This window comes from Elephas maximus, chromosome 19 (genome assembly GCF_024166365.1).
Source record: "Elephas maximus indicus isolate mEleMax1 chromosome 19, mEleMax1 primary haplotype, whole genome shotgun sequence".
Classification (NCBI taxonomy): domain Eukaryota; kingdom Metazoa; phylum Chordata; class Mammalia; order Proboscidea; family Elephantidae; genus Elephas; species Elephas maximus.
In genome coordinates this window covers 81,194,044-81,218,395 of record NC_064837.1, presented here as the reverse complement: position 1 = coordinate 81,218,395, position 24,352 = coordinate 81,194,044, and the positions used below count along the sequence as shown (strand labels likewise).

Here is a 24,352-nt window from a genome sequence, read left to right as displayed (position 1 = left end):
AGCACAAAAAAGCATGTGGAAAAATGAAATGGCCAACAACACCCATGAAAAGGCATCAAAATGGCAGCACTAAAAACTTATTTATCTATAATTACGCTGAATGTAAATGGACTAAATGCACCAATCAAGAGACAGAGAGTCACGGACTGGATAAAGAAACACGATCCATCTATATGCTGCCTACAAGAGACAAACCTTAGACTTAGAGACACAAACAAACTAAAACTCAAAGGATGGAAAAAAATATATCAAGCAAATAATAAGCAAAAAAGAAGAGGAGTAGCAATATTAATTTCTGACAAAATAGACTTTAGACTTAAATCCGCCACAAAGGATAAAGAAGGACACTATATAATGATAAAAGGGACAATTGATCAGGAAGACATAACCATATTAAATATTTTCGCACCCAATGACAGGGCTGCAAGATACATAAATCAAATTTTAACAGAATTGAAAAGTGAGATAGACACCTCCACATTTATAGTAGAAGCCTTCAACACACCACTTTCAGAGAAGGACAGGACATCCAGTAAGAAGCTCAATAGAGACACAGAAGACCTACTTACAACAATCAACCAACTTGACCTCATAGACTTATACAGAACTCTCCACCCAACTGCTGCAAAATATACTTTCTTTTCTAGTGCACATGGAACATTCTCTAGAATAGACCACATATTAGGTCATAAAACAAATCTTTGCAGAATCCAAAACATCGAAATATTTCAAAGCATCTTCTCAGACCACAAGGCAATGAAGCTAGAAATCAATAACAGAAAAACTAGGGAAAAGAAATCAAATACTTGGAAAATGAACAATACCCTCCTGAAAAAAGACTGGGTTTTGGAAGACATCAAGGAGGGAATAAGGAAATTCATAGAATGCAACGAGAATGAAAATACTTCCTATCAAAACCTCTGGGACACAGCAAAAGCAGTGCTCAGAGGTCAATTTGTATCGATAAATGCACACATACAAAAAGAAGAAAGCCAAAATCAGAGCACTGTCCCGACAACTTGAACAAATAGAAAGTGAGCAACAAAAGAACCCATCAGGCACCAGAAGAAAACAAATAATAAAAATCAGAGCTGAACTAAATGAATTAGAGAACAGAAAAACAACTGAAAGAATTGACAAAGCCAAAAGTTGGTTCTTTGAAAAAATTAACAAAATTGATAAACCATTGGCTAGACTGACTAAAGAAAAACAGGAAAGGAAACAAATAACCCGAATAAGAAACGAGAAGGACCACATCACAACAGAGCCAAATGAAATTAAAAGAATCATTTCAGATTACTACATAAAATTGTACTCTAACAAATTTGAAAACCTAGAAGAAATGGATAAATTCTTGGAAAAATACTACCTACCTAAACTAACACATTCAGAAGTAGAACAACTAAATAGACCCATAACAAAAAAAGAGATTGAAATGGTAATCAAAAAACTTCCAGCAAAAAAAAGTCCTGGCCCAGACGGCTTCACTGCAGAGTTCTACCAAACCTTCAGAGAAGACTTAACACCATTACTACTGAAGGTATTTCAAAGCATAGAAAAAGACGGAATACTACCCACCTCATTCTATGAAGCCACCATCTCCCTGATACCAAAACCAGGTAAAGACATTACAAAAAAAGAAAATTTTAGACCTATATCCCTCATGAACATAGACGCAAAAATCCTCAACAAAATTCTAGCCAATAGAATCCAACAACACATCAAAAAAATAATTCACCCTGATCAAGTGGGATTTATAACAGGTATGCAAGGGTGGTTTAATATCAGAAAAACCATTAATGTAATCCATCACATAAATAAAACAAAAGATAAAAACCACATGATCTTATCAATTGATGCAGAAAAGGCATTTGACAAAGTTCAACACCCATTTATGATAAAAACTCTTATCAAAATAGGAATTGAAGGAAAATTCCTCAACATAATAAAGGGCATCTATGCAAAGCCAACAGCCAATATCACTCTAAATGGAGAGAACCTGAAAGCATTTCCCTTGAGAACGGGAACCAGACAAGGATGCCCTTTATCACTGCTCTTATTCAACATCGTACTTGAAGTCCTAGCCAGGGCAATTAGGCTAGACAAAGAAATAAAGGGTATCCAGATTGGTAAGGAGGAAGTAAAGCTATCACTATTTGCAAATGACATGATCGTATACATGAAAAACCCTAAGGAATCCTCCAGAAAACTACTGAAACTAATAGAAGAGTTTGGAAGAGTCTCAGGTTACAAAATAAACACACAAAAATCACTTGGATTCCTCTACATCAACGAAAAGAACACCGAAGAGGAAATAACCAAATCAATACCATTCACAGTAGCCCCCAAGAAGATAAAATACTTAGGAATAAATCTTACCAAGGATGTAAAAGACCTATACAAAGAAAACTATAAAACTCTGCTACAAGAAATTCAAAAGGACATACTTAAGTGGAAAAACATACCCTGCTCATGGATAGGAAGACTTAACATAGTAAAAATGTCTATTCTACCAAAAGCCATCTATACATATAACGCACTTGCAATCCAAATACCAATGGCATATTTTAAGGAGATAGAGAAACAAATCACCAATTTCATATGGAAGGGAAAGAAGCCCCGGATAAGCAAAGCATTACTGAAAAAGAAGAAGAAAGTGGGAGGCCTCACTCTACCTGATTTCAGAACCTATTATACAGCTACAGTAGTCAAAACAGCCTGGTACTGGTACAACAACAGGCACATAAACCAATGAACAGAATTGAGAACCCAGATATAAATCCATCCACGTATGAGCAGCTGATATTTGAGAAAGGACCAGTGTCAGTCAATTGGGGAAATGATAGTCTTTTTAACAAATGGTGCTGGCATAACTGGATATCCATTTGCAAAAGAATGAAATAGGACCCATACCTCACACCATACACAAAAACTAACTCCAAGTGGATCAAACACCTAAACATAAAAACTAAAACGATAAAGATCATGGAAGAAAAAATAGGGAGAACCCTAGGAGCCCTAATACAGGGCATAAACAGAATACAAAACATTACCAAAAATGATGAAGAGAAACCAGATAACTGGGAGCTCCTAAAAATCAAGCACCTATGCTCATCTAAAGACTTCACCAAAAGAGTAAAAAGACCACCTACAGACTGGGAAAGAATATTCAGCTATGACATCTCAGACCAGCGCCTGATCTCTAAAATCTACATGATTCTGTCAAAACTCAACCACAAAAAGACAAACAACCCAATCAAGAAGTGGGCGAAGGATATGAACACACATTTCACTAAAGAAGATATTCAGGCAGCCAACAGATACATGAGAAAATGCTCCCGATCATTAGCCATTAGAGAAATGCAAATTAAAACTATGATGAGATTCCATCTCACACCAACTAGACTGGCGTTAATCCAAAAAACACAAAATAAGAAATGTTGGAGAGGCTGCAGAGAGACTGGAACTCTCATACACTGCTGATGGGATTGTAAAATGGTACAACCACTTTGGAAATCCATCTGGCGTTATCTTAAACAGTTAGAAATAGAACTACCATACAACCCAGAAATCCCACTCCTCGGAATATACCCTAGAGATACAAGAGCCTTCACACAAACAGATATATGCACACCCATGTTTATTGCAGCTCTGTTTACAATAGCAAAAAGCTGGAAGCAACCAAGATGTCCGTCAACGGATGAATGGGTAAATAAATTGTGGTATATTCACATAATGGAATACTACGCATCGATAAAGAACAGTGACGAATCTCTGAAACATTTCATAACATGGAGGAATCTGGAAGGCATTATGCTGAGCGAAATGAGTCAGTTGCAAAAGGACAAATATTGTATAAGACCACTATTATAAGATCTTGAGAAATAGAAAAAACGGAGAAGAACACATACTTTTGTGGTTACAAAGGGGGGAGGGAGGGAGGGAGGGAGAGGGCTTTTTATTGATCAATCTGTAGATAAGAACTGCTTTGGGTGAAGGGAAAGACAACACTCAATACAAGGAAGGTCAGCCTAATTGGACTGGACTAAAAGCAAAGAGGTTTCCGGGATAAAATGAAAGCTTCAAAGGTCAGCGAAGCAGGGGCTGGGGCCTGGGGAACTTGGTTTGAGGGGACTTCTAAGTCAATGGGCAAAATAATTCTATTATGAAAACATTCTGCATCCCACTTTGAAATGTGGCGCCTGGGGTGCTAAATGCCAACAAGCGGCCATCTAAGATACATCAGTTGGTCTCAACCCACCTGGAGCAAAGGCAAAGGAAGAACACCAAGGTCACACAACAACTAAGAACCCAAGAGACAGAAAGGGCCACATGAACCAGAGACCTACATTATCCTGAGACCAGAAGAACTGGTTGGTGCCCGGCCACAATCGATGTCTGCCCTGTCAGGGAGCACAACAGACAACTCCTGAGGGAGCAGAAGACCAATGGGATACAGACCCCAAATTCTCATGAAAAGACCATACCTAATGGTATGACTGCGACTAGAGGAATCCCAGAGACAACGCTCCCCAGAACTTCTGATGGCACAGGACAGGAACCATCCCCGAAGACAAATCATCAGGCATGAAAAGGACTGGTCAGTGGGGGGGAGAGAGATGCTGATGAAGAGTGAGCTAATTAAATCAGGTGGACACTGGAGAGTGTGTTGGCAACTCTTGACTGGAGGGGGGATGGGAAGGTAGAGAGAGAGGGAAGATGGCAAAATTGGCACGGAACGAGAGACTGAAAGGGCTGACTCAGTAGGGGGAGAGCAAGTGAGAGAAGGGGGTAAGATGTATGTAAACCTACATGTGACAGACTGGAATGGTAAATGTTCACTTGAAGCTGAATAAAAATTAATGATAAAAAAAAAAACTTATTCGACAATTCAAACAAATGAAATGTTTTTTAAAAATCAAAACCAAAAGGCCCATGACCCTTCCACCGAACTTAATAAAGTATTATATTGTTATTGTCGTTCAAAAAAAAAAAAAGAGAGAAGTGAATCTAAGATGAAGCACAACTTGTCCTCAGAAACAATGGAGGCCAGAAGGTAATGGGATGACATGCTTTAGGTGCCGGAATTAAAAAAAAAAAAATGTCAACCAAGAATTCTAGGTTTAGAAACACTGTCCGTCAAATATGAGGGCAAAATTAAGGCATTCCCAGATAAATGAAGCTGTGGAAGTTTATTACCATTAGGCCTGTCCTTCAAGAAATGCTAAAGGGAGTTCTTCAGGGTGAAATGAAACGACATTAGATGGTAATTCAAAGTCATATGAAGAAACAAAGATCTTTATAAACAAATAAATTTCATGGGCAAATATAAAAGTCACTTTTATTGCATTTTTGGTTTGTAACTTGTTATGCACTGCTGTGTTGCTAGTTGCCATTGAGCTGATTCAGACTCGTGGCAAGCCCATGCGTGCAGAGTAGAAATGCTCCACATGATTTTCAAGGTTGTGACCTTTCAGAAGCAGAGAGCCAGGCCTTACTTCCGAGGCACTTTTGGGTGGGTTCGAATTGCCAAACCTTCAGCTAGTAGTCGAGCACTTAATGGTTTGCCCACCAAGAGTCTCCTCATTACGTACAAGATTTAAAATACAAATACATAAAAAAAAGTATAAATTCATACTATTGGACAGACAATGTAAAAGGATGAATCTATGACGACAACAACAACATAAAGGGGGTAGTAGCACCAGAGCAGAGTTGTACAGAAAGAGTCTTGCATACTATTAAAGGTAACTGTGTATCTATTCAAATTAGACTCATAAATTTAGACTGTCAAGTGTAAACCCCATGGTAATCACAAAGTAAATTCCTAAAAAATACACACAAAAAGAAATAAGGGAACCAAAATATTTTACTATTAAAAATCAACTAAACAAAAACGAGTATATTGGGGTAAATGCGATACAAAAGAATGTAGAAGACACACAGAAAACAAATAACAAAATGCCAGAAGTCCCACTTTATCAATAATTACTTTAAATGTAAATATATTAAATTCTTCAATTAAAAGATAGACAGTGGCAGAATGGATTTAAAAAAAAAACTATCCAACTGTTTACATGGGACTAACTGTAGACTAAAAAACACAAATAGGCTAAAATAAAAGGACAGTGAAAAATTCTATGCAAACAGAAACTAAAAGAGAAGTGGCATAACCATATTCCAAAACCAAACCAAACCCAGTGCCATCAAGTCGATTCCGACTCATAGCGACCCCAGAGGACAGAGTAGAACTGCCGCATAGCGTTTCCAAGGAGCAGCTGGCGGATTCGAACTGCCAACCCTTTGGTTAGCAGTTGTAGCACTTAACCACTACACCACCAGGGTTTCCATAACTGTATTAACATCAGACAAAACAGACTTTAAGTCAAAAACTGTTAAGAGAGACAATAAATGACATTATACAATAATACAAGGGTCATTTATCAAGAATATATAACAACTATAAATATAAACGTACCTAACTACAGAGCCCCAAAATATATAAAGCAAACACTGACAGAACCGAAGGGAGAAGCAGTTCTAAATAACAGAACCCTTTAAACATCACTTTTGATAGTAGGTATAACACCTAGAAATAAGATCAGTAAGGATATAGAGGACTGGAATAACACTATAAACCAATTAGATCTAAGAGACATATACAGAACACTCCACCCAGCAACAACAGAACACACATTCTTCTACAGTAAACACAGAACATTCCCAGGACAGACCACACGTTAGGTCATAAACCAAGTCTCAAAAAATCTAAAAACACTGAAATCATACACAATATCTGAACACACGGATGAAATTAGAAATCAATAACAAAAGAAAAGATTAAAAATTCACAAATGTGTGAAAACTAAACAACACAATATTAATCAATGGATCACATGAAAAATCACAAGGGGAACTAGAAAATGCTCAGAAACAAATGGAAACCAAAGCCCACACGCCAAAACTTGTGGGATGTGGCAAAGCTAAGAGTTCAGAAGAAAATTTATAGCTGTAAATGCCTACATTAAAAAGCAGACAGATCTCAAATCAGTGACCTATGTTACACCTTGAAGAACTAGAAAAAGAACAGCAAACTACCGGAGGAAAAGATGTACCATATTTTTACATAATAATGCATGCCTTCCATAGTTGTTTGCCAAATGTGCCCTCCCCTTGCAAGGAATTTTCCTAAGCACTGCTATGCCCTGTTTTTTTTTTTTTTTAACATGTTGCTATAGAGAAAATTAGCATAGTGCACTTACAAAATACCTCATGGGGGACAGCATGGTTGGCAAACAACTGCACAAGGCATGCATTACTGGCATAAAAATACGGTAATGAAGATTAGAGCTGAGACAAAAGAGAGAACAGAAAAATACCAAACATTAACAAAGCCAAAAACGGTGCTTTGAAAAGATCAATAAAATCAACAACGGCAAACACGTGGAAAAATCATATCATCATCCATTGCTGGTGGAAATGCTAAAATGGTACAACCCTGTGGAGAACAATTTGGCATTCCTCAAAAAAGTAAACAAAGAATTACCAGATGACCCTTCAATTCCATTCTTAGGTATATATACTCAGGAGACTTGAAAGCAGCAATCCAGACACACTTACACTACTGTTCACTGCAGCATTATTCACAATAGCCAAAAGGTGGAAACAATCTAAATGCACATCCACAGATGAAGGGACCTGTGGTACAGCCATACGATGGGACATTATTCAGTCATAAAGAGAAAGGAAGTCCTGATTATGGTACAACAGGGATGAACCTTGAAACCACTGGGAGGAGTGAAATAAATCAGACACAAAAAGACAAATATTGTATAATCCCACTTATATGAAACATCTAGAACAGACAAGTGTATACAAACCAAATTTTATTAGTGGTTGCACCATGGCCAGGTGGGAGGAGGAAAGAAGGAATCACTGTTTAGGAAGCACTATCTGTTAATGGCAATGCAAAATTTGGCAAGGATGTATGGGTGATTAATTTAATCAAAGTCACTGAATTACACACATAAAAAAATGTTGAATTGGGGAAATGTTGAGCTATATATTTTTTTACTACACTTTAAAAAAAAAGAAACCATTTTTCAAGCAAAATCTTAAAAAAAATTACAAAAAAACAAACCTGTTGCAATCAAGTCAATTCCGACTCATAGCAACCCTACAGGACAGAGTAGAACTGCCCCATAGGATTTCCAAGAGTGGCTGGTGGATGTGAACTGTTGACCTTTTGGTTGGTAGTCATAGCACACTGTAACTCTTAACCATTGCACCACCAGGTTCCCAAAACAATAAAGGGGAAATATTTTATTAGCAGAATCTGTGGTATTCACATATTTTTATAATACTGGCTATTTCAATAAAAATTATAGGATTCAAAAATAAATAACAAACCTTTAGCTAGACTGACAAAAAAGAGAAGACACAAATAACTAAAACCAGAAACAAATGTGGGGACATTACTACTGATCACACAGAAACAAAAAGGATTATAAGGATGAACAACTGTATACACCAAGAAATTAGATAATCTAAATGAACTGTACAATTTCCTAGAAACACATACACTACCTAAATTTCCCAAAAAGAAACAGAAAATCTCAACAGATTTTTAACCAGTTAAGCAACTAAACCAGTAACAAAAATTTCCCAATAATTCCTTAAAAAGCTAAAAATAGAAGTACCATACGATCCAGAAATCTCATTCTTTGGAATAAATCCTAGAGAAATAAGAGTCGTCACACAGTGCCCACTGCAGCACTGTTTGCAATAGCAAGAAGATGGAAACACACCAGGTGCCCATCAATAGATGAATGGGTAAACAAATTGTGGTATATTCTCTACATACGATGGAATACTACATAATGAGAAATACTACACAATGAGAAAGAACAACGATGAACCCGTGAAACATCTCAAAACACGGATGAAGCTGGAAGGCATCATGCTGAGTAAAATTAGTCAATCACAAAAGGTCAAATATGGTATGAAACCATTATTATAAGAACTCAAGGAAAGGTTTAAACACAGAAGAAAACTTTCTTTGATCGTTACAAGGGTGGGGTGGGAGGAAGTGGGGAATTCACTAACTTAGGTGAAGGGAAGGACAACACATAATACAGGGGAAGTCAGCACAACGGGATTAAACCAAAAGCTAAGAAGTTTCCTGAACACAACCAAACACTTCGAGGGGCGGAGTCGCAGGGGCTGGGGTCTAAGGACTATGGTTTCAGAGGATATCTAGGTCAACTGGCATAACAAAGTTTATAAATAAAATGTTCTGCATCCCACTTCAGTGAGTGGTGTCTGGGGTCCTAAAAGCTAGGAAGTGGCCATCTAAGATGCATCAATTGGTCCCAACCCACCTGGAGCAAAGGAGAAGGAAAAACACTGAAGACACAAGGAAAATATTAGCCCAAGAGACAAAGGGGTCACATAAACCAGAGATTCCATCAGCCTGAGATCAGAAGAACCAGATGGTGTCCAGCTACCACCAATGATTGCCCTCAGAAGGAACACAACAAAGAATCTCTGACGGAGCAGGAGAAAAGTGAGGCGCAGAACTCAAATTCTAGTAAAAAGATCAGACTTAATGGTCTGACTGAGACTGGAGAAACACCAGAAGACACGGCCCTCGGACTCTCTGTTAACCCAGAACTAAAACCATTCCCAAAGCCAACTCTTAAGACAATTAGACTGGACAATATGACATAAAATGATACTCGGGAAGAGTGTGCTTCTTAGTTTAAGTAGATATACGAGACTACATGGGCAGCTCCTGTCCGGAAGTGAGATGAGAAGGCAGAAAGGGATAGACGCTGGTCATATGGACATGCGAAATCCGGGGTGGGAAGAGGGGGATGTGCTGTCATACTATAGGGATAGCAACTAAGGTCACATAACAACGTGTTCATAAATTTGTATATGAGAAGCTAACCTGAGTTGTAAACTTTCACCTAAAGCACAATTTGAAAAATAATAACCTCCCAATAAATAAAAACCCAGGACCAGATGGTTTGACTGGGGAATTCTACCCATCATTCAAAGGAGAATTACTACCAATCCTTGCCAAACTCTTCCACAAAATAGAAGAGGGAACACTGCCTAACCCACTCTATGAGGCCAGCATTATCCTGATACCAATGCCAGATAAAGACAAGAAAGGAAAATCAAAAACCAGTACCTCTTATGAATATACATACAAAAAGCCTCAACAAAATACTAGTACCCCAATCCAACAACATATTAAAATGATTATATACCATAAACAAGTGGGATTTATTCTAGGAATACCTGGGTGGTTCAACATTAGAATATCAATTAATGTAATACACCACATTAATAGAATGAAGGAAAAAAAAAACACATGATCACCTCCATTAATGCAGAAAACGTATCTAACAAAATCCAACCCCTTTTCACGGTAAAAGCATTTAGCAAATGTGGAAAGGAAATTCCTCAACACTGTAAAGGGCATTTATGAAAAACTCACAGACTCATACTCAATGGTAAAAGACTAACGGCTTTCTCCCAAATGTAAGGACTAAGACAAGGATGCTCACTCCCACTACTGCTATTCAACACCATACTCAAAGTCCTAATCAATGTAATTAGGCAAGAAAAAGAAATAAAAGGCATCGAAATCGGAAAGTAGCAAAACTATCTCTATCCGCAGATGGCATACAAAGAATGCTCACGTTCTTAACATTGCCCAAAGTCCTCTAACTGAAACGATAAAATAATTATACAATGGACTAACCATATAAGAAATTTATGAAGACCCTGAAACAATTTTATGTATCAAATGGAAGTGCTTCAACAAATAAAACCATCGGTCTTTTGGTTTGGTTATTATTAACCCAGGTAATCACTGTTTCTCTTAAAAAAAAAATACGTGCCCATTCCTAATGCCTGCGCACAGTATCACAAACGGTTTATGGCATTTCTAATATATACCACTGGGAAAAATTGTGTCTAAATATAAACTTCAAGCTTAATAGAATGCTACGGAGGGCCCAGAACTGCCTAATTTCTTATCTTACTTTCAAGATATTAGAAAGTTATCATGGAGGCAGGGCCAAGATGGCAGAGTAGTCAGAAGCTTCCTGCAGTCCCTCTTAAAGACCCCAAAAAACAAGTGAAATCGATTATATATGACAATGTAGGCGCCCTGAACATCAAAGACAAAGCTGAGGAGTCGGGCTGAGCAGCAGGGGGAGGGAGAGACAGTTCAGAATCAGCGAGGATTTGCCAGACATGACCTGGGCGACATCCTGAAGGCTGGATCAGCTGGTGCATGCGAGCTGAGGCAAGCAGTAGTGCTCAGGACACATTTTCCACACCAGGAGCAATCAAGTGGCAGAGAGTCTGCATGGGCCTGCGGAACCAAGGAAAAGTGGTACTGAATTGCAAAAGTTAAGTGCAAACGTCTAAGCTACCACACGGGATTAAAAGAACCCTTCCACCCTCTTGGAAGTACCTCTCTCCCATTTACCCACCCTCTCCCTGCTCTGCTCCAGTCCAAGTCTGGCTTTAGTAACTGCTGCGCCCCCTGGGCCAGAAGTGGGACTCATTGTGTACCGTTAGCCATTCTCCCAGCTTTGGAGAGGGAACAGATTAACAAACAGGACAAAAATAATCTGCCAGTTCCCCTAAGCCGGGAACTCAGGGCAGGAACAGACCTTTGCCTAGGCACAGGCATATGGGGTCCATGGACTCTGAATGCCTTTTACCCCTGCCTAGATCTGTGTGGGCTCATTTCAACAGTACAGGCCCTCATTAGCATTGTACAACAGGGTATATACCTGAAGCCTATTTTCAATTGCAACAGCTAAGGCGGAGTGGCAGGTTTGTGACATTTTACACCACCCTATCCATTAAGCAGGGTCCTCACCTACCCACATCCGGGGCCTGAGGACTGGTGGCTCCACCCACTCCACCTAGCCACCCACAACAGGGGTCCGAGAGTCCATTAAGCAGGGTCCTCACCTACCCACATCCGGGGCCTGAGGACTGGTGGCTCCACCCACTCCACCTAGCCACCCACAACAGGGGTCCGAGAATAAGTGGTACGTTCCACTCATTACAGCCAACAGCACTGGGTGTCCAAAGTCCAGCTGCAAAACCCACCCACCTACATGCTCTAGGGAACAAGGATATGCCTTCCACCCAGGCATTCAGAGGCAGCCGTCAGCACCCTACCTTGCTCAGCACATAGCCCCCTACTACAGCCAGATACCTGTGCCTGATCCAATCACCACTACATGGTAGCCCTGCCCGTCTAGGGCTGTAAGTGCGAACCTGCACCACATACTCAGTGACCAACAACCTAGACACCTGATCTGAATCCACACACAAAAAGTAAACAGACTCCTGGGCTCAGGGACCTAATAACAACTCTAACCACCTGGTGACAGGACATGAGCGTTTCAAAGACACCAGTAATCAAATAGTTCACACGACCAGCCAATTCTGGCATATCGAAACAAAACAAACCAAGAGCCAGGACAAAATAAGCAAACATAAAATAAATAAATGTAATAACTTATTTATGGCTCGGAGGCAATAGTCAATATGAAATCACATAAGAGGCAGACCATGATGGTTTCAGCAAGTGACAAAAACAACCAAGAAACCTCCCAGAGAAAGATAAGGTCTTGGAATTACCAGAGGTAGAATTCAAAAGATTAATATACAGAGCTCTTCGGGAGATCGGGCAAAATGTAGACCAAGCCAAGGAACACAGACAAAGCAAGAGAGAAACTTAAGGTTATACAAGAGTATAATGACAAATCTAATGGGTTGAAAGAATCCATAGAGAGTTAGCAAGCAGAAAACCAAAAGATTAACAATAAAATTTCAGAACTAGACAACAGAAATTTATAGGAGAACTGAGACAATGGAACTGGGCATCAGTGAAACCGAAGATAAAGCACATGACACCAATCTATTTGAGGAAAAATCAGATAAAAGAATTCAAAAGATGAAGAAACTGCAATAATTATGTGGACTCTATCAAGAGGAATACCTATGCATGGTTGGAGTACCAGAACAGGGAGGGATAACAGAAAATACAGAGAGACTTGTTTAAGATTTGTTGGCAGAAAACTTCCCTGTTATCATGAAAGACGAGAAGATATCTATCCAAGAAGCTCATCAAACTACACCCAGGGTAGACCCCAAAAGAAAGTCGCCAAGACATATTACAATCAAACTTGCCAAGACCAAAGATGAAGAATTTCAGGAACTGTGAGGGATAAACAAAAACTCATTTACAAAGGAGAGTCAGTAAGACTCAGCAGAAACCATGCACCCAAGAAGGCAATGGGATGACACATTTAAAGCCTTGAAAGAAAAAAATTACCATCCAAAAATTATGTATCCAGCAAAAACGTCTCTCAAATATAATGGTGAAATTAGGGCATTTCCAGATAAACAGAAATTAAGGAAATTTGTAAAAATCAAAATTATAAGAAATACTAAAGTCCTCTGGTTATAAAAAATCAGTAACATCAAATCAGATAACAACCTAAGACTAGAACACATGACAGAATATCAACCCAGACAGGGAAGTCACAAAAATAAATCAAAACTAACACAATGAAAATAGGAAAACTGAGGTGTCAATATGTAAAAGATGACAACATTAAAACAAAATAAGGGGAATTAAATAATGGACTCATAGAACTTTTATATGGAGATAAATTCAAGGTAAGATCAAGAAATAAAAGACTGTTTTAAACTTAGAAAAACAGAGGGAAATTTTAGGTAACCACAAGGAAACAAACAATCCTACAAATCAAAAAAAAAACATAAAGGCTCAACAAATACAAAATCAACAATAATGAAAAAGATGAAAAGAAAATACATACACGAAAATGACTCAGCACGGAAAACTAAGTGGAAAACTGTCAACAACACACATAAAAAATACATCAAAATGACAGCATTAAACTCATAAAAAATTACACTGACTGAAAATGAACTAAATGCACCAATAAAGAGACAGGATAAAAAAACACAATCCGTCTATATGCTGCCTACAAAAGACAAACACAGACTTAAAGACACAAAAAAACTAAAACTCAAAGGATGGAAAAAAATATATCGAGCAAACAACAATCAAAAAAGCAGGGGTGGCAATATTAATCTCTGACAAAATAGACTTTAAAGCAAAATCCACCAAAAAGGACAAGGAAGGACACTATATAATGATTAATGAATCAATACACCAGGAGGACATAACCATAATACACATTTATGCACCCAAAAACAGAGCTCCAAAATACATAAACTCTAATAGCACTGCAAAGAGAAAGAAACACCTCCACAATAATAGTAGACTTCAACACACCACTTTCAGGGAAGACCAGAACATCCAGAAAGAAGCTCAGTAAAGACACAGAAGATCTAAATGCCACAATCTACCAACTTGATCTCATAGGCATACACAGAACACTCCACCGAAGAGCAGCCAAGTATACTTTTTTTTCCAACACACGTGGAACATTCTCCAGAACAGACCACGTGCTAGGCCACAAAGCAAGCCTTAGAAGAATCCAAAACATCAAAATATTACAAAGCATCTTTTCTGACCATAAAGCCTTAGAAGTAGAAAATTAGTAACAGAAAAATGAAAAAAAAAAAAAAAAAACATAGAAACTGACCAACACCTTGCTCAAAAACTACTGGGTTATAGAAGAAATCAAAGATGGAATAAAGAAATTCACAGAATCAAATGAAAATGAAAACACGTCCTACCAGAACCTTTGCGACAGAGCAAAAGCAGTGCTCAAAGGTCAATTTATAGCAATAAATGCACATATCCCAAAGAAAAGAAAGGGCAAATGGGCACCAAAAGACAACCATGGGCACCAGAAGAAAGGAAATAAACAGAGAAAAGAAAAGCAACTTAACAAGGCCAAAAGCTGGTTCTTGGAAAAGATTAACAAACTTGATAAGCCACTGGCCAAACTGACAAAAGAAAAACAGAAGAGGAAGCAAATAACCCGAATAAGAATGAGATGGGTGATATCAAAACAGAACCAACTGAAATTAAAAGCATCGTAACACAATACTATGAAAAACGTACTCCAACAAATTTGGAAATCTAGAGAAAATGGACAAATTTCCAGAAACAAACTACTTACCTAAACTAACACACAGATAAAACAACTAAATAAGCCTGTAACAAAAGAAGTGATTGATGAGGTAATTAACCACCCCCCACCCCAAAACACACAAAAAAACTCTGGCCCTGAAGTCTTCGCTGGAGAATTCTACCAAGCTCTTGGAGAAGAGTTAACACCACTACTAGTAAAGGTGATCTCAGAGCATAGAAAAGGACGGAATACTCCCAGACACATTCTATAAAGCCAGCATAAAAGCCTGATACCAAAACCAGGTAGAGATGCCACAAAAAAATAAAATTACCAACCAATATACTTCATGAACACAGGCACGAAAATCCTAAACGAAATTTGAGCCAACAGAATTCAACAACATATCAAAAAAGTAATTCACCATGACCAGGTGGAACTCATACCAGGTACACAGGGATGGTTCAACATAAGAAAAACAATCAATGTAATCCATCACGTAAATAAAAGAATCACAATCAAGGGATGCAGAAAAGGTATCTGACAAAGTCCAACACCGATTCATGATGAAAACTCTCAGCAAAACAGGAACAGAAGGGAAATTCCTCAACATAATAAAGGGCATTTATACATACAAAGCCAACAGCCAACATCATCTAAATGGATAGAGTCTGAAGGCATCCCCCTTGAGAATGGGAACCAGACAAGGATGCTCTTTACCGCCATTCTTATTCAAACACTGACCAGTCCTGACCCATTCCCACAATCCTTGTTATGCTTGAGCCCACTGTTGCAGCCACTGTGTCAATCCATCTCATTGAGGGTCTTCCTCTTTTTTGTTGACCCTGTACTTTAGCAAGCATGATGTCCTTCTCCAGGGACTGCTCTCTCCTGACATGTCCTAACTATGTACGACCTACTCTCACCATGCTTGCTTCTAAAGAGCATTCTGATTGTACTTCTTCCAAGATAGATTTGTTCATTCTTTTGGAAGTCCGTGGAACATTCAATATTCTTCGCCAGCACCACAATTTCAAGGCATCAATTTTTCTTCTGCCTTCCTTATTCACCGTCCAGCTTTTCAGGCACATGATGTGATTGAAAATATCATGGCTTGGGTCAGGCATACCTGAGTATTCAAGGTGACATCTTTGCTTTTGAACACTTTAAAGAGGCCTTTTGCATCAGATTTGCCCAACGAAATGCATCCTTTGATTTCCTGACTGCTGCTTCCAAGGTGTTGATTGTGGAACCAAGTAAAATGAAACCCTTGACAACTTCACTCTTCTCCATTTATCATGATGTTGCTTATTGGTCCTATGTGAGGATTTTTGTTGTGTCTATGTTGAGATATAATCCATACTGAAAGCTGTGGTCTTTGATCTTCATCAGTCAGTGCTCCAAGTCCTCTTCACTTTCAGCAAGCAAGGTTGTGGCATCCGCATATCGCAGATTATTAATGAGTCTTCCTCAGATCTTGATGCTCCGTTCTTCTTCATACAGTCCAGCTTCAGATTATTTGCTCAGCATACAGACTGAACAGGTATGGTGAAAGGATACAACCCTGACACACACCTTTCCTGATTTTAAACCATTCAGTATCCCCTCGTTCTGTCTGAACGACTGCCTCTTGATCTATGTACAGGTTCCTCATGGAACAAGTGTTCTGGAATTCCCATTCTTTGCAATGTTATCCATAATTTCTTAAAACCGAAACAGTCAAATGCCTGTGCAGAGTCAATAAAACACAGGTAAACATCTTTCTGGTAATCTCTGCTTTCAGCCAGGATCCAACTGACATCAGCAATATCCCGTCCACGTCCTCTTCTCAATCCGGCTCTGCTGCAGTTGCTTTTGAATAATCTTCAGCAAAATTTTGCTTGTGTGTGATATTAATGATACTGTTTGATAATTTCCGCATTCGGCTGGATCTCCTTTCTTGGGAATAGGCATGAATGTGGATCGCTTCCAGTCAGTTGGCCAGGTAGCTGTCCTCCAAATTTCTTGGCATAGACAAGTGAACACTTCCAGCGCTGCACCTGTTTGTTGAAACATCTCAATTGGTATTCTGTCAATTCCTGGAGCCTTGTTTTTCGCCACTGCCTTTAGTGCAGCTTGGACTTCTTCCTTCAGTACGATTGCTTCCTGCTCATGTTGTACCTCCTGAAATGGTTGAACGTTGGCCAATTCTTTTTGGTATATTGACTCTGTGTATTCCTTCCATCTCCTTTTGATGTTCCTGAGTCGTTTAATATTTTCCCCCATAGAATCCTTCAATATTGCAACTCAAGGTTTGAATTTTTTCTTCAGTTCTTTCAGCTTGAGAAGTGCAGAGTGGTTTTCTATCTCCAGGTCTTTTCGCATGTCATTAGAATACTTCACTCTGTCTTCTCCAGCTGCCCACTGAAATCTTCTGTTTAACTCTTTTACTTCATCATTTCTTCCTTTTGCTTTAGCTACCTGACATTCAACAGCAAGTTTCAGAGTCTCTTCAGATACCCATTTTGGTCTTTTCTTTCTTTCCCGTCTTTTTAATGACTTCTTGCTTTCTTCATGTATGATGTCTTGATGTCATTCCAAAACTCATCTGGTCTTTGTTCCACAGCATTCAACACGTCAAATCTATTCTTGAGATGGTCTCTAAATTCAGGTGGGATATACTCAAGGTCATACTTTGGCTCTCATGGACTTGTTCTAATTTCCTTCAGCTTCCACTTGAACCTGCATATGCAATTGACGGTTTGTTCCTCAGTCAGCCCCTGGCCTTGTTCTGGCTGATATTGAACTTTTCCATCATCTCTTCCCACAGATGTAGTTAATTTCATTCCAGTGTATTCCATCTAGTGAGGTCCACATGTATAGTCGCCATTTATGTCAGTGAAAAAAGGTTATTTGCAGTGAAGAAGCCATTGGTCTTGCAATATTCTATCATGCGATCTCTGGCTTCATTTACATCAAGGCCATATTTTCCAACTACCAATCCTTCTTCATTTCCAACTTTTGCATTCCGATCTCCAGTAATTTTCAATCCATCCTGATGGCATGTTCGATCAATTTTAGGCTGCAGAAGTTGGTAAAAATCTTCATCTTTGACCTTTGTGGTTGGGCGTAAATTTAAATAACGTATTAACTGGTTTTCCTTTTAGGCATATGAATATTATCCTATCACCAACAGCACCGTACTTCACGATAGATCTTGAAATGTTCTTTTTGACGATGAACACAACACCATTCTTCTTCAAGTCGTCATGCCCAGCATAGCAGACCACATGATTGTCTGACTCAAAATGGCCAATACCAGTCCATTTCAGCTCACTAATGCCTAGGATATCAATTTTATGTGTTCCATTTCACTTTTGATGATTTCCAATTTTCCTAGATTCATACTTCATACATTCCACATTGATTATTAACAGATGTTTGCAGCTATTTCTTCTCATTTTGAGTCACGCTATATCAGCAGATGATGGTCCCAAAAGGTTGACTCCATCTACTTCATTAAGGTTGACTCTACTTTGAGGAGGCAGCTCTTCCCCAGTCATCTTCTGGGTGCCTTCCAACACGAGCAGCTCATCTTCCTATATCAATGTTCCGCTGCTATTCAAAAGGTTTTCACTGGCTAAATCTTTTCAGAAATAGATTGCCAGGTCCTTCTTCCTTATCTTAGTCTGGAAGTTCAGCTGAAACCTGTCCACCACAGACAACCCTGTTGGTATATGAATACCGGTGGCATAGCTTCCAGCTTAACAACACCACGCAGGCCCCCACAGTACGACAAACTAACAAACACGGGGAGACAAAGATTAGACTGGACTGTAAAACATAAAGTAATACTCCTGAAGCATGTCCTTAGTTCAAGTAGATAAACACAAGACTAAATAGGCAGCTCCTGTCCAGAGGCAGGATGAGAAAGTAGAAAGGGACAGGAGCTGTTTTAACAGATACGGGAAACCCGGGGTGCAAAGGGGGAGTGTGCTGTCACATTACAGGGTTTGCAACTAGGGTCACATAACAGTATGTACAAATTTTTGTATGAGAAATTAATTTGAGCTATAAACTTTCACCTAAAGTACAATAAAAAAAAGAAAAAAAGGAAAGCTATCATGCATATTCATTCCAAGTGCTTACAAAAAGTCACTTTGGCATGTACATGTTGGACCACACCTTTTCTTAGCTCCCGGTACCCATTAGGTTCCATACAGCAGCATCACAACAGTCAAAATTTTAATGCAGTACGATTCCAGGTTGGCCTCAAGAGGGAGAACCCTTTTAAAAATAGATTTCCCCCAGGATAAATGTTTTTTATCAATAAAAACGATTAGAAGACACAGTAAGTAAAAGAACAGAGCCTGATTTCATTAATGCTTCCAATACACGAGAAGGCGCTAAAGGATACAAAAGGAAGCCATTAGTCAGAGCTAACTCCACAACAACTAGTTTAAAAAAAAAACAAAGCGCATGCTGAACCTAGAAAAAGAGTCTTCATAAATAAGCTCTGGAGTATCAGTCAGAGAAGGCCCAGAATCAAACATACTTACGAAGGTTTTACCTTACCATCAGTCATTAACCTCACCTTTGGCCCGCCTCAGTTTTAAGAATCAAAATAAATATACATATTCAAATTTAGTAAAACATTTTTCATCTCCCACCACTGAGAGTGAAAACAATGTTACACATAAGTGAAAGGTACTTCTTAAAAATTCCAAAGATTAAAAACAAATTAGAAGTCTTTCTACAGTATTAGTTCTATAGTCTCAGATAATATTCAGCATAATTCAACCATTTCTTGGTGGCTCAGAGTCACTATGAGTGATAATGGTATGCACAATGTAGAATTTTGTCTTTCCGTCCCACTGTAGTAATTTCTCATTACTTTTAGTGTGACTAGATAATTCAAATCTTCTGCTTTATTTTACACATTAGGACTATTGTATCTCCACAGGCTGTCCCTGACTGTATAGTAATTATTGTCCTTGCTATACCTATGTCTTCATTTTTCATTTATTTATTTTTTTATTCCCGGCTCACTGCTCAAGATCTTGATGGTGAGGTTGGTCCAAGTCTAGCCTCTATTTAAAAGGATACTGTTATTGTGTTAGGTCCTTCACTCTCTGCCAACTATTGATCTTACAATCTGTGAAAAGTATTATATAAAACTCACAGAGTAATGTTACCTTTTTTAGACTACAGAAACCCTGGTGGCGTAGCGGTTGAGATCTACAGCTGCTAATCAAAAGATCCGCAGTTCAAATCCACCAGGCGCTCCTTGGAAACTCTATAGGACCGTTCTGCTCTGTCCTACAGGGTCGCTATGAGTCAGAATTGACTGGACGGCCCTGGATTTGGTTTCGGTTGGTTATTAGACTATTGGTGCAATTATTGAGCACTCACTACATATAAAGCTTTGGACTATTTTAAGTACATAAATTCCTTTAATCTCAACAAAACTCTATGTCACAATACTATTTTCAAGGATGGGAAACCAAGAAAAGGGATTAAATAACTTACTTAAGATTTCTACCAAGAGATAGAACTGGGATTGAGATCTAGGTCAATCGCATACCAAACCCCATTCCTTCAACTCCACAGAACACTAAGCCTGATAGCATTTTACATCAAAGCAGATTCTGGAAAATGAAGTAACTTTAGTCTCAGTTTATGGCATCTATAAAACATGAATAACAATACCTACCTGACTTTTTGAAAGCGTGAAAATGTTAAAGCACCAAAGATATCAGGGTCTTGCACAATTTCAAGATGCATCATTCACACAGAAAACAGTGTGAGTTTTCCTGGAGTAATAGAGAAAATGCCGTTTATGTCAACAAGGCCATTATATTTATGTGAATGGTGCCTCCTGGAGAGTGCACCACAGACGTCCACATATATGTGTACGTACATACGCTTAGCTTATTAATGTACACTGCATTCACTTTATTAAGTGTTAACTAGGCACAATAAAATTGGTGATTACTAAATAAGCACTGTTAAGTAAACAAGTCCTTAACAAAAAGAAATCTTACAGTCTTTTTATCATAAAGAACAACTACCACAAATCCATGGTCATTTTCTTCTTTCCTTTAAAACAAAATCCATTTCATGAATGGTTATAATGAACAGATATTTATATAAATCACTGTAGAAAAGCCTAAATCTTTCCATTTCTAAGTAATTTCTCTAGTTCATGAAAAAATAAAGGTTAAAATCACTCAATCTAAAGGGAAAAAAAGTGAAGTCTGTTAAAATAGTTCAGAAATATGTTAAGTAACTCTTTCAGGGTGGGATTTACAATGTATGTTATATCAACATAGGCCACCGCTAGGCCTTTTTTTAAAACTACAACTGTAGCCACCACCTTCCTGGGCTCCAATAGTTGCCCTTATATATGACTATCAGGCTGAGCAGGAATTTAAACTTTACTTCAGTCACTGCTGTTACTTGCTGTTGCGTTGATTCCGCATCACTGTGCCCGCGTGTGTGCACGGCAGAGCTACTCCACAGAGTTTTCAGTGCTGGGACCTTTCAGGGGCAGGTCACCAGGGCCTGTCTTCCCAGGTGTCTCTGGGTGGGTTTGAACCACCAACCTTTCATCTAGTAGATGGGCACTTAACTGTCTGCCCCACCAGGGCTTTCTTCAGTCATTAGGAGGCTAAATGAAAACATGAGAATTCAAAGTACCAGGTCTTAGAGGAGTCATAGGGATAAAACAAGCCAGCCTTCTACATATTACAAAACAAAGATTGCTTTGAGTTTGTTTTTTGAAATATGACATTTCTAAACATTTCTTTCTAGTAAACTTAAGGTCCAATACTTTAAAGATGAACTACAAAAATTCAATGACACATAATCCAAAAAAAAGCTCTGAAGTATTTAGCCAGTAACAGTGACAGACGTGCCCTGACTAATCCCCATCACCAATAGCTACACTACACCAAGCCCTGCAGCTGGTTGTGTATGTGCAAAAATCATCACATACACTAGGCTGTGAGGCCGAACAACCACCTTGTTTACTAAAGCACCACTGCCTAGCAGACAAGTATCCAGGACAGGGGAAACTCAAGCACTCACCTCTTCCGTGCTTCCGCACCAAATCTATTTACCTTATATGGCAGTAGGATTTACAAAGCTGGGCTTTTCTAGTTGGTGTTCTCGTTAACACACAGGTCTCTGAGAATGAATAAAAGGACACACCATCCCTGGGTAATAACATTCCTGATAATCCGTTACTTCTTCTGTTTATTCAAATTTTCTAACCTTTCCACAGTGAATTCCTACTGCCATTACATGAAAATAAGCAAAACCAAATTAAAAAAAAGAAGAAAAGCCACTGCTGTTGAGTTGATTCCGACTCATAGCAACCCTATGAGATGACCTTTTATTTATTCTGCCCATACTATGTCTAGTAAAGCATATATAAGTAATTAACAGAGAAATCATAGGTGTACAGCAACAGGTCAGTGCAATGAGCCACTACTATTTAAAAAAATGTAAAACATAAGAAATCTAGACAGCATACGCAACTGTTTTTGTTGGTTGCCATACAGTCAGCTTCCGACTCGTGTCAACTCTAGGCACAATGGGGCTGAATCCTTGTGATCCAGTTCCATCATAAAAAGAAAAAATATGCCTAGGAAACATAGAAAAACTAATTTTTTGATGCCTATCAAGAAAAAAAACAAACTCAAATCTCATAGTTAGGACAGAATGACTAGAAAATGACAAAGAAATGATAATACTTAACTATATGGTAAAAACCCGAAAACCCATTGCCGTCGAGTCGATTCCAAATCATAGCAACCCTATAGGACAGAGAAGAACTGCCCCATAGAGTTTCCAAGGAGCACCTGGTGGATTTGAACTGCCGACCTTTTTGATTAGCAGCTGTAGCACTTAACCACTATGCCACCAGGGTTTCCATACAGTAAAACACTTTTAAAAAATTGGGAAAAAAATATCTTGTTACTTATAACCTCATAAAACAGCTGCAGAAACTAAACAGCTATTTACAGTTTACATAATACTTTGTATTTATAGCACCTTTAGCCTGAAATAATCAAAAAATATTCAATATTAAACTTGTATTCCACCATCATCTTGCTTACTTGTTATTCAATAGGTTTCTGGCTCTACCGTTCCTGCCATTTACTTGTCGTTCAGTACGATTCTGAAGGGTATTCTTAAGATGCATAAATATTTCTGACTATGCATAAAAGTCTGAAAGCATTCACAACAAACTATTAAAAACTATTACCCCAGTAACCTATGAGAAGCAGACACGGATGGGGGAAGGGTGCTGAGGAGCAGGACCTTAACTTCATCTCTTTCAGTAGTTTCTCATTTTTGAGCATACAAGGACTTTATAATAAAAAAAAAAAAAAAAAAAAAACACAAAATATATTGCAGCATCAATTGGTCTCAACCCACATGGAGCAAAGGAGAATGAAGAACACCAAAGACATAAGGTAAATATGAGCCCAAGAGTCAGAATGGTCCACATAAATGAGAGACTACATCAGCCTGAGACCAGAAGAACTAGACGGTGCCCAGCTACAACCGATGACTGCCCTGACAGGGAACACAACAAATAATCCCTGAGGGAGCAGGAGAGCAGTGGGAATCAGACCACAAATTCTTGTAAAATAGACTAGACTTAATGGTCTGACTAAGACTAGAAGAACCCCTGGAGGTCATGGTTCCCAAACCTTCTGTTAGTCCAAGACAGGAACCATTCCCAAAGCCAACTCTTCAGACAGGGATGGAACTGGACTATAAGACAGAAAATGATATTGGTGAGAAGTGAGCTTCTTGGATCAAGTAGACACATGAGATTATGTGTGCAGCTCCTGCCTGGAGGGGAGATGTGAAGGCCAAGGGGGACAGAAGCTGGCTGAATGGACACAGAAATACAGGATAGAAAGAAGGAGTATGCTGTCTCATTAGGGGGAGAGCAACTAGGAGTATATAGCAAGGTACATAGAAGGTTTTGTATGAGAGACTGATTTGATTTGTAAACTTTCACTTAAAGCACAATAAAAATTAAAATATACATATATATCGCAGTAGCCCATTTCTCTCTGTATGATACACAAGGATCTTTATTCTCTGAACAGGTTTCCTATGTTAAACACACTACACGGGCAATAGTCCCAGAGACCAGTTTCAGTTTCTAGGTATCAAGTAGCACGGAAACCCTGGTGGCATAGTGGTTAAGAGCTACAGCTGCTAACCAAAAAGTTCGG

General features: G+C 38.7%; 1 protein-coding gene across 5 annotated transcripts in view; it reads right to left on the bottom strand.

Annotated features, from left to right (window-relative positions):
* PCMTD1 (protein-L-isoaspartate (D-aspartate) O-methyltransferase domain containing 1) overlaps positions 1–24,352 on the bottom strand; it is a 417,471-nt gene that overhangs the window by 376,174 nt on the left and 16,945 nt on the right. Inside the window, exons 2-3 of one of the 5 annotated variants that reach the window (XM_049859827.1) lie at positions 20,806–20,905; positions 11,277–11,392 (exon numbers count right to left, since the gene is read on the bottom strand). The exons of 2 other annotated variants lie outside the window; for them this stretch is intronic. The gene's annotated coding sequence lies outside the window, so the exon portion shown is untranslated. The remainder of the gene's footprint in view (positions 1–11,276; positions 11,393–20,805; positions 20,906–24,352) is intronic. 2 more of the 5 variants (XM_049859824.1, XM_049859828.1) reach the window with 2 other exon arrangements.